Here is a 10,011-nt window from a genome sequence, read left to right as displayed (position 1 = left end):
CACCATTAATGTCAGGCTGGGGGTGTGAGGGGCTGAACGTTAGCGGGACAGAGTGTAAACAAAGGGATGATGGGAAAGGGGACGTTTCTTTTCCTTTTTTAATAAAACCAGACAAATTAAAGAAAAGACAGAAGATCCTCATTTGTTCTTACTAGAAAATGAACAAGTTCAATAATTTAATACAATAAATGTCCAATAATTAATTGGATACTGGTCTGTTATTAAAATGTGAAACATCTAAAGCTTTTTTTCCAATAATGTAAATATACACGCATTTTAGTGTAGAATGCGTGTTTATTTAATGTATATTTAATGTTAAAATAATGTTCCACATAGTAAAGGGCACAGGTTTGTGACTCTCTGTGGCTAGATTATGTGTCTTTTCTTTACTTTTACAATGAGGAAAACAGTTTAAAAAAGAAAAAGTAACATTTGGGGAAACAGTCTACACAGCATCGTTTTTTTGTTTGTTTTGTTTTGTGGTGAAAATACTGACAATTATCCCATCGACTTTGTTTGTAATGGACGTTTTGTGGATAAAAGCACCAAAACTGCCTATTAAGTACTGATTATATAAACAATTTAAAACATACATAAAAATCTAATCAATAAAGCAGCTCCTGTTAATAAATATTGGAAAATAGAATTTATGTTTAAAGGTCCAACTTTACCACACTCATAAATGTATGTACAATCATTTTTCAAAAGGTTTTTGGTAGTTATTGATGTATTTTACTATCAAATAGAAAACAAATCATGAAATCATCAGCTGTGTTTAATTAGAGCTTGTAAATAATAAGGACTATTCCTTTGATTGACAGGTAGGTGGACCATAACGTTCCCTTTCCTCAAACTTTCCCCTTTTTATAATTTATGTAGATTTTTGGAGCAAACTCCTACATATTTATGTTGAATATGACTGATCCCCTTCTGGGTTTCTGGATGAGTGTTGGTTGAAAATTTACTTCTGGTGGACGACTCGAGATAGCAGGCCATTTTTAAGAGTGTTTTTGAAGGATAATGTTCTTTTGACAATAACATCAAAATGTTTATATCTACTAAGTAAACCTGATATTGTTTTAATTTGTTTTTTTACATCAGTTTTGAAGATGCTGGAGTTAAAGTCACTGTAATTGACCCACGTAGCAGCTGTATATGGAGCATCTTGGTTTTTTGAGTGGAGGAGGGGTGGGTGGGGGGTGGGGGTAAACTGGAGCATGTACATTTCATCAGGCAGATCCTGCTTTTTAAGAAGTCCGTGTATTTGATCTAAAAGGAATGATAGCAGACGTGGAAGTCCTCTGTGTGTCTGCACTGACTGTATTTTTGTAGACCTTTGATGGGAAGCCACAGAGCATCACATGCAGGATCTTGATTTACATGTTTCTTATTTTGGCTGTAAGGGGGGTGCTACAGCACCCTGAGGTAAACCCACTCGTCCATGGGATGAACATGCAAACTTCACCATGCAGCCCTTTTTTGAACAGTATTTGACAAGTTTGAGCTTTTGTTTATTTTGTTTTTCTGTGTGCAGTTGCTTTTCTGATCACTTAGAATTTGAATTGTGTGCAGTTGCTTGTTTTAGTGCAAACAGACCTTTTGAACTTTTGTTCCACTTCTCCTATCTGTTCTGTCCAGAGACTGTTTTCATCTCTTAGCCTTTTGAGTTCTCCATTCTATCTATTTCTTGCAGGAGGTCTTTCAGATTTTGAATAAATTACTTCATTACTAACCTTTTCCGTGAGCTTTGACGACCATTGTTGTCTTTTTTCTTCCTTTAAATTCTAACTCCTATTGGTATTTTCTGTTTCTTTCCCCTACGTTTCTTCAAATCATTGGAGCCTTTTTCTCCTCTTTAGGTTCTTTCAGTGGTTCTCTTTGCTCAATGATGGCGGATTCATGCTGAGCATAGTTTCCTCTTTCACATAATATTTTCTTTCTTCAGATGTTCAGCCTCCCAAATCATGTTAGGCTTGACTTGTTTCAGGTCCAATTTACTCTTCTTGACCAAGAGGAGCCAGTCATTCCTTTCATGCTCTCTTACTGTCCAATAGGAGCAGCCATAGGTTCATTCTGATTGAGTCTGTTTGTTTTCTGACTGGATCATTCTCCAAGCCCAAATGTGTGCATATGAGTGGGAAGAGACTTCCAGTCTATTCTGTCAAAGGCTTTTTCAGCATCTAACAAGGGTATAGGGTGGTTTCCTGCTTTTTAATAGTTGAAAAGTCTATATTGTTAACAAGTCCGCAGACATTGTCAATCGAGTTTCTGCCTTTGATAAATCCAGTTTGATCTTCTGACCTGGCTCCACAGCGTTGCTGGAGCCTATCTGAGCTGCTGTTGGGTGGCCTGAACGGGCCGCCATTAGGGCCTAAATTCAGTTTAATCAAGGTGAGTTGTGTGAGGAGTGATTTGTTTATATTTTATCTGTGCGAGTGCTATGCACATGAATTTTAGGTCTCTGTTGTTAAAAGAAATGAGACTAAAGCTCAAAGAGATTGTTGGATCCTTGTCTGGTTTGAGAAGGAGGACTATGTTCACTGAATTCATGTTGGGTGGCAGTGATTGGCTTGATAAATGGGAACATTTTATAATTAAGTAACAGAGCTTCATGAAAATCAGACAATGAGAGCAGTGAGTCTAAGTTTGTGATTTGATCCTCATTTAACCTGGGAAGGTTTACATTATTAAAGAATGAGTTCACACTTGACAAGGCAGAACACAGGACTGGACTCAGATGCAGAGTTTCGAAGAGACTTTAATTCTGTGGCTCAAGAGAAAGGCTAAGTTTGACTGGTTAAAGCACAAGACAAACAGGCACAGGACAAAGGGAAACACAGGCTATAAATACATGAGGAAGGGAAGCACAGGTGGGAATGATCAGGAAATAATGAGACAGACTCAGGTGTGGGGAACAGGCAAGGCAGGAAGGGGAAGGTCTGGAACGAGAGGCAAGTTAGACTTTCAAAATAAAACAGAAAACTTGACGAGACATGACAGAACCCCCCCCTCAAGGACCGACTCCTGACGGTCCAGGAGCCCCAGACCTAAAAAAATCTGTCAGGAGCGACCTGTCCACAATAAAGTGTTCCGGTATCCACTGCCGCTCCTCCAGACCGTAACCCTTCCAGTCCACTAAGAATTGGCGACCCCGGCCCCGCTTCCGGACAGCAAGAATCTTCTGCACCGTGTACACCGGACCCCCACCCACCATTCTGGGCGGAGGAGGCGGCTCCGAGGGGGGCATCAGGGAACTGTCCACCACCAGCTTCACCTTGCTGACATGAAACGTGGGGTGAATCCGGAGGGACCGGGGCAGCCGAAGGCGGACCGTTGCAGGGTTGACGACCTTGGTGACGGGAAACGGACCCACAAATCTTGGAGCCAACTTTCTGCTAGGAAGGTGCAAGTTGAGGTCCTTGGTTGAGAGCCAGACCTTCTGACCTGGACGGTAAGTGGGGGCGGGACGCCTCCGGCGGTCAGCAGCCGCCTTGACCCTGTTCTGTTGCTGAACCAAAACCTGCCGGGCTGCCGCCCAGACCCGACGGCAGCGGCGGACCAGGGCGTGGACAGACGGAACCGCAACCTCTGGTTCCAAGGCCGAAAACAGGGGAGGCTCATATCCGAAGACACACTTGAAGGGCGAGACGCCGGTGGCCGAAGTGGGCAGGGTGTTGTGCGCGTACTCAACCCAGATCAAGTGCCTGCTCCATGTTGAGGGGTTCTGAGAGACCAAGCACCGGAGGCCGGTTTCCAGCTGCTGATTAAGGCGTTCAGTCTGGCCATTGGATTCAGGATGGTATCCCGAGGTCAAGCTGACCGTAGCACCGATGAGCCGGCAGAACTCCTTCCAGAACCGGGATATGAACTGAGGCCCCCGGTCCGACACAATGTCCTTCGGGAAACCGTGGTACCTAACAATCTGGTTCATGATAACTTCAGCCGTACCTTTAGCTGAAGGCAGTCTAGGCAGGGCGATGAACCGGACCATCTTGGAGAACCTGTCCATGACCGTTAGAACCGTGGTGTGTCCACGAGAGACGGGAAGCCCGGTGACGAAGTCCATGGAAATGTCTGCCCACGGTCTGGAAGGAACGGGAAGTGGTTGTAGGAGCCCCATGCGACGACTGGTGGAAGACTTGTTCCTGGCACAGACTGAACAGGCGGAAACGTACTCCCGGACCTCCGGCCCCATGCGAGACCACCAGAACCTCCGAGAGATGGCGTGCATGGTCCGCCTTACTCCCGGATGACAGGAAAGCAGAGAGGTGTGGGCCCAGTGGATCACCCTTGAGCGCAGTGTCGGGGGTACAAATAGGCGATTCCTTGGGCAACCACTGGGCGTCTGCACCCCACTGTTAGCCTGCCTTACCTCAGATTCTCTCTGCCAAGATACCGCTCCAACCACACAAGTCAGTGGAAGAATACGTTCAGGTTCTTTGGCAACAGGCGCGGGGTCGAACTGACGAGACAGGGCATCCGGCTTGACGTTCTTGGACCCCGGCCTGTAAGAAAGGGAGAAAGAAAAACGATCAAAAAAAAAGCCGCCATCGGGCCTGGCGAGCATTTAGTCTCTTGGCAGTCCTTATATTTAAGGTTTCTGTGATCTGTCCAGACAATGAAGGGGTGCTCCGCACCCTCTAGCCAGTGGCGCCACTCCTCCAGAGCCACCTTGACCGGCAACAGCTCCCGATTGCCGATGTCATAGTTGCGTTCCGCCTGAGAGAGACGCCGGGACATGAACGCACAGGGATGAACCTTCCCATCCTGCTCCAACCGCTGCGAGAGGACAGCCCCTAACCCTTCATTGGAGGCGTCCACCTCCACGATGAACTGACGGTGAGGATCAGGCATAGTGAGCAGCGGAGCGGATGTGAAGCGGTGTTTCAGCGCCCGGAAAGCGGCCTCGGCCGCAGGCGTCCACCGGTACTGCACCCGTGGAGACGTGAGGGCATGGAGGGGCGCTGCAATGGAGCTGAAACCCCGGATAAAGCGTCTGTAAAAGTTCGCAAAGCCTAAGAATTGCTGCAGCTTCTTACGGCTGTCAGGTGTCGGCCAGTCCTTTACGGCGCTGACCTTGGCTGGATCCATCTCTACCGCCCCTGCGGACACAACAAAACCTAGGAAGGCGACGGTGGTGACGTGGAACTCACTCTTTTCGGCCTTGACGTAGAGGTGGTTATCCAGAAGTCGCTGGAGGACTGCAGAGACATGGGAGACATGAGAGTCCAGGTCCGGGGAGTAAATCAGGATGTCGTCCAAATAAACGTACACAAAATGATCCAAGAAGTCCCTGAGGACATCATTGATCATGGCCTGAAAAACGGCGGGGGCGTTAGTAAGTCCAAAGGGCATGACCAGGTATTCATAGTGGCCTCTATGTGTATTGAACCCTGTTTTCCACTCGTCCCCCTCTCTAATCCTGACCAAATGATAGGCGTTACGGAGATCGAGCTTGGTGAACACCCGGGCCTGCTGGAGCTGGTCAAAAACAGAGGACATGAGCGGTAACGGATATCTGTTCTTGACGGTTATGTTGTTGAGCGCGCTGTAATCTATGCAGGGTCGGAGAGTCCCATCCTTTTTCCCGACAAAGAAGAACCCGGCACCAGCTGCAGATGAGGAGGGACGAATGAGACCCGCTGCCAGGGATTCGTCAATGTATTTGTTAAGGGCCTGGCGTTCCGAAGATGCGATCGAGTACAGGTATCCCTTAGGAATGGTGGACCCCGGAACCAGGTCGATGGCGCAGTCATAGGGCCGATGAGGCGGGAGGCTCAGAGCCCGGTTCTTATTGAAGACCTCGGCCAGATGATGGTAACAGGAGGGTATAGTGCTCAGGTCAGGGACCTCTGGACCTGAAGCAGGACGAACAGGGACAGGGTTATTGTTCATGACGGTTTGTTTACCTGCGGGATGGGAAATTCTGTGTCTGTCACATCCTGGCCCCCACTCCAGTATTTTCCCGGTCGCCCAGTCCACCCTGGGACTGTGCTCACACAGCCAAGGAAATCCCAGAACCAACTCCCTAGAGGAGCCCCTAAACAGGTGGAAAGACATGACCTCTGTATGGTTGTCTATGGACAGTTTGATAGGTTCGGAAACATGCGTGATATCAAAGAGACCCCTCCCATGAAGGCCCCGAGCCTGGATGGGTCTGTCTAGTGGCTGTGGCTTAAGACCTAAGCTGATGGCCAGCTTCCAGTCCATAAGGCTTACATCAGCCCCGGAGTCAATGAGGGCTACGAGAGTCATAGAAGAGCCATGGTGGGTTACCACTAATGACGTGAGGCTCCGTGCGCGTCTGCCCGTAGCGGTGATCTGACTCACCAACGTGGCTTTTTTCATGGGACAGGAGATCACGGGATGACCGATCTCCCCACAGTAGAAGCACCGCCCCTCCTGCAGGCGTCGCTGTCGTTCCTCCGCCGAAAGACGTGTCCGTCCCTCGTGCACGGGGACGGAGGGATGCAGGTCGGCTGTGGAGCGGCGGAAGTTTCTTCTTTCCGTGGAAGCAGCCCTGCGAGCCGACCCGCCTCCTGATGATCCGCTGCCACGTCGGGAGACCAGTTCACGGATTCGATTATCCGTGCGGATGGCGAGAGCGATCAGGGAGTCAAGATCCTGAGGTAAGTCCACCGGAATGAGCTGCTCCTGAATGCGCGGAGCCAGCCCCTTCATGAAAAAAATCATACAGCGCCACCGAGTTCCACCCGCTCTCAGCCGCTACGGTGCGGAATCGGATGGCGTAATCACAGACGGAGTCCCCACCTTGGCGTATGAAGGTGAGCTCACGGGCTTTTTCCTGGCTGGTAGACACCGGGTCAAAAGTGTTCTGTAGCGCCTCCTGGAAGGCTACGAGGGACGAGGAGAGCGGGGAGGCGCGAGCCCACTCAGCCATGGCCCATGCACGAGCCCTCCCCGCTAAATGAGAAATCATGAAGGCGATCCTGGCTCTGTCAGAAACAAAGGCATGGGGGGAATGTTCAAAATGGATCGAACAGTCAGTGAGGAAGGGCTTACATAGTCCAGGTTCTCCTGAGTAACGATCGGGAGGAGCGAGTTCGATTTCCAGGCTCCTGGCAGGCATGGGAGTAGGAGGAGTTGGGGGAGGGTTGGTCCAGAGTGAACTTGAACGGAGGTCTTGAACTTGGGTAGAGACCTGGCCCATATGGGACGCCAGGGCCTTCTGGAGGTCCTCCTGATGAGAAAGGCGGGCTTCCAGGCGTTGCAGGATAGATGTTAATCCACTGCTCTCTGCTGAGTCCATTCTGGCCTGTTTGTACTGACAAGGCAGAACACAGGACTGGACTCAGATGCAGAGTTTCAAAGAGACTTTAATTCTGTGGCTCAAGAGAAAGGCTAAGTTTGACTGGTTAAAGCACAAGACAAACAGGCACAGGACAAAGGGAAACACAGGCTATAAATACATGAGGAAGGGAAGCACAGGTGGGAATGATCAGGAAATAATGAGACAGACTCAGGTGTGGGGAACAGGCAAGGCAGGAAGGGGAAGGTCTGGAACGAGAGGTAAGTTAGACTTGAGACATGACAACACTTTGCTCTGACTGGATTGATCTGTGATGTTTACAAGTTTTTATAAAAGTCTTAAAAACATTAATAATTTTAACCTGTTCAAAAGTGACATTTCCTGTCTGGTTCATAATAGATGTGATTGTTGATTTTTCTTTATTGGTTTTAAGTCGATTTGCTAGAAATTTGGCAGATTTATTTGAGTTTTCAAGTCTTTCAAGTCAAAGTCTTTGTCTATCAAATGGTGTTTGTCATTTGACAGAAGCTTTAGCTTGCTTAAGTCTTCCAGAAGTTGTTCCTGTGCAGAAGCAACGAGCAGCCTCCAGAGTTTCCAACTGAAATAAAATCTGCTTTTTCTTTGTGTTTTTTGTATATGTTGAATACAAATTGATTTTCCGTCTCATCCTAGTTTTTGCTGTTTCCCAGAGAACACATGAGGAAAAGTCAGGAGTATTGTTAATTTCTAAGGAGGTTGCCACTCTTTTTTAAAGAATTGGTCTTTAAGCAGAGCTGTAATAAACCTCCAGGTTTATTTTAAAAAATACACACATCTCCCACCCTTTTAACCAATGGAGATAAACAATGGGAAACAGGCTGAACACTTGAAAGGCTGGTTGGTGGAAATGCTAAGTTGAGACCCCTTCTCTCGAGGTACAGTACAGACCAAAAGTTGGGACACACCTTCTCTTTTAGAGTTTTCTTTATTTTTTTCACTATGAAAATTGTAGATTCACACTGAAGGCATCAAAACTATGAATTAACACATGTGGAATTATATACATAAAAAAAGTGTGAAACAACTGAAAATATGTCATATTCTAGGTTCTTCAAAGTAGCTACCTTTTGTTTTGATTACTGCTTTGCACACTCTTGGCATCCTCTTGATGAGCTTCTAGAGGTAGTCACCTGAAATGGTCTTCCAACAGTCTTGAAGGAGTTCCCAGAATGCTTAGCACTTGTTGGCCCTTTTGTCTTCACTCTGCGGTCCAGCTCACCCCAAACCATCTGGATTGGGTTCAGGTCCGGTAACTGTGGAGGCCAGGTCATCTGGCGCAGCACCCCATCACTCTCCTTCTTGGTCAAGTGGTTCGAGGATTCTTTATTGCCATTTTCGGTGAACAGGGCAGTTTCACAGAATTGAATGCTAATGTGCAACATAAAACACTTAAGAATAGAGAAAAATGAACAACAGTAAGCAAAATTGAAAAATGACACAATGGTCAGAACAATAAATAGAATAAGTAGTGCAAGCAGTGCAAACAGTGCAAACTCAGGATAATCAAGATGATCAATAGCCCTTACACAGCCTGGAGGTGAGTTGAGGTCATTGCCCTGTTGAAAAAGAAATGATGGTCCAACTAAACGCAAACCGGATGGAATAGCATGCCGCTTCAAGATGCTGTGGTAGCCATGCTGGTTCAGTATGCCTTCAATTTGGAATAAATCCCCAACAGTGTCACCAGCAAAGAACCCCCACATCATCACACCTCCTCCTCCATGCTTCACGGTGGGAACCAGGCATGCAGAGTCCATCCGTTCACCTTTTCTGCGTCGCACAAAGACACAGTGGTTGGAACCAAAAATCTCCAATTTGGACTCATCAGACCAAAGGCCAGATTTCCTCTGGTCTAATGTCCATTCCTTGTGTTCTTCAGCCCAAACAAGTCTCTTCTGCTTGTTGCCTTTCTTTAGCAGTGGTTTCCTAGCAGATATTCTACCATGAAGTCCTGATTCACACAGTCTCCTTTGAATAGTTGTTGTAGAGATGTGTCTGCTGCTAGAACTCTGTTAGCCATTGACCTGCTCTCTAATCTGGGCTGCTGTTAACCTGCCATTTCTGAGGCTGCTGACTCGGATGAACTTATCCTCTGCAGCAGAGGTGACTCTTGGTCTTCCTTTCCTGGGGAGGTCCACATGTGAGCCAGTTTCTTTGTAGGTGTTTGTCTGCAGGATGCCCCCCCCCTCGCTGATTTGAGTTGAGCATTTCATTTCTAATGCTCATGTGGCAGAATAAAAAAAAAAGGGATCTAGCATGTCCCAAAAGCCAAGTTCCATGACCGGGGTTTGGGGCCGCAGAGGCACCCGCCCTCGACTGCCACCCAAACCACAATGCACCGGCCCCTTTTGAGGTCTCCTACGGGAGGTGGGCCCATGGGAGAGTGCTCCCACGTCGCTCCTTCAGGCTGTGCCCGACCGAGCCCCGGTCACCAAGCACCTGCCTGCGAGCCCCAACCCCGGGCCTGGCTCCAGAGTGGGGCCCCGGTGACGCCAATCAGGGCCACGTAATCGGGTCCTTGATCTTTCCTTTCATCAGGGGATACTGAACCGCTCTTTGTCTGGCTCGTCACCCAGGACCTGTCTGCCATGGGAGACCCTACCAGGGGCTTAAGCCACAGACAGCTTAGCTCCTGGGATCACTCAGGCTCTCAAACTCCCCCACCACGTCAATGTGGCGGTTCACCTCGGATTCAGGAACAA

The sequence above is a fragment of the Oryzias latipes genome, chromosome 12, assembly GCF_002234675.1.
Source record: "Oryzias latipes chromosome 12, ASM223467v1".
In the NCBI taxonomy this organism is placed as follows: domain Eukaryota; kingdom Metazoa; phylum Chordata; class Actinopteri; order Beloniformes; family Adrianichthyidae; genus Oryzias; species Oryzias latipes.
This window is presented reverse-complemented; position numbering follows the sequence as displayed.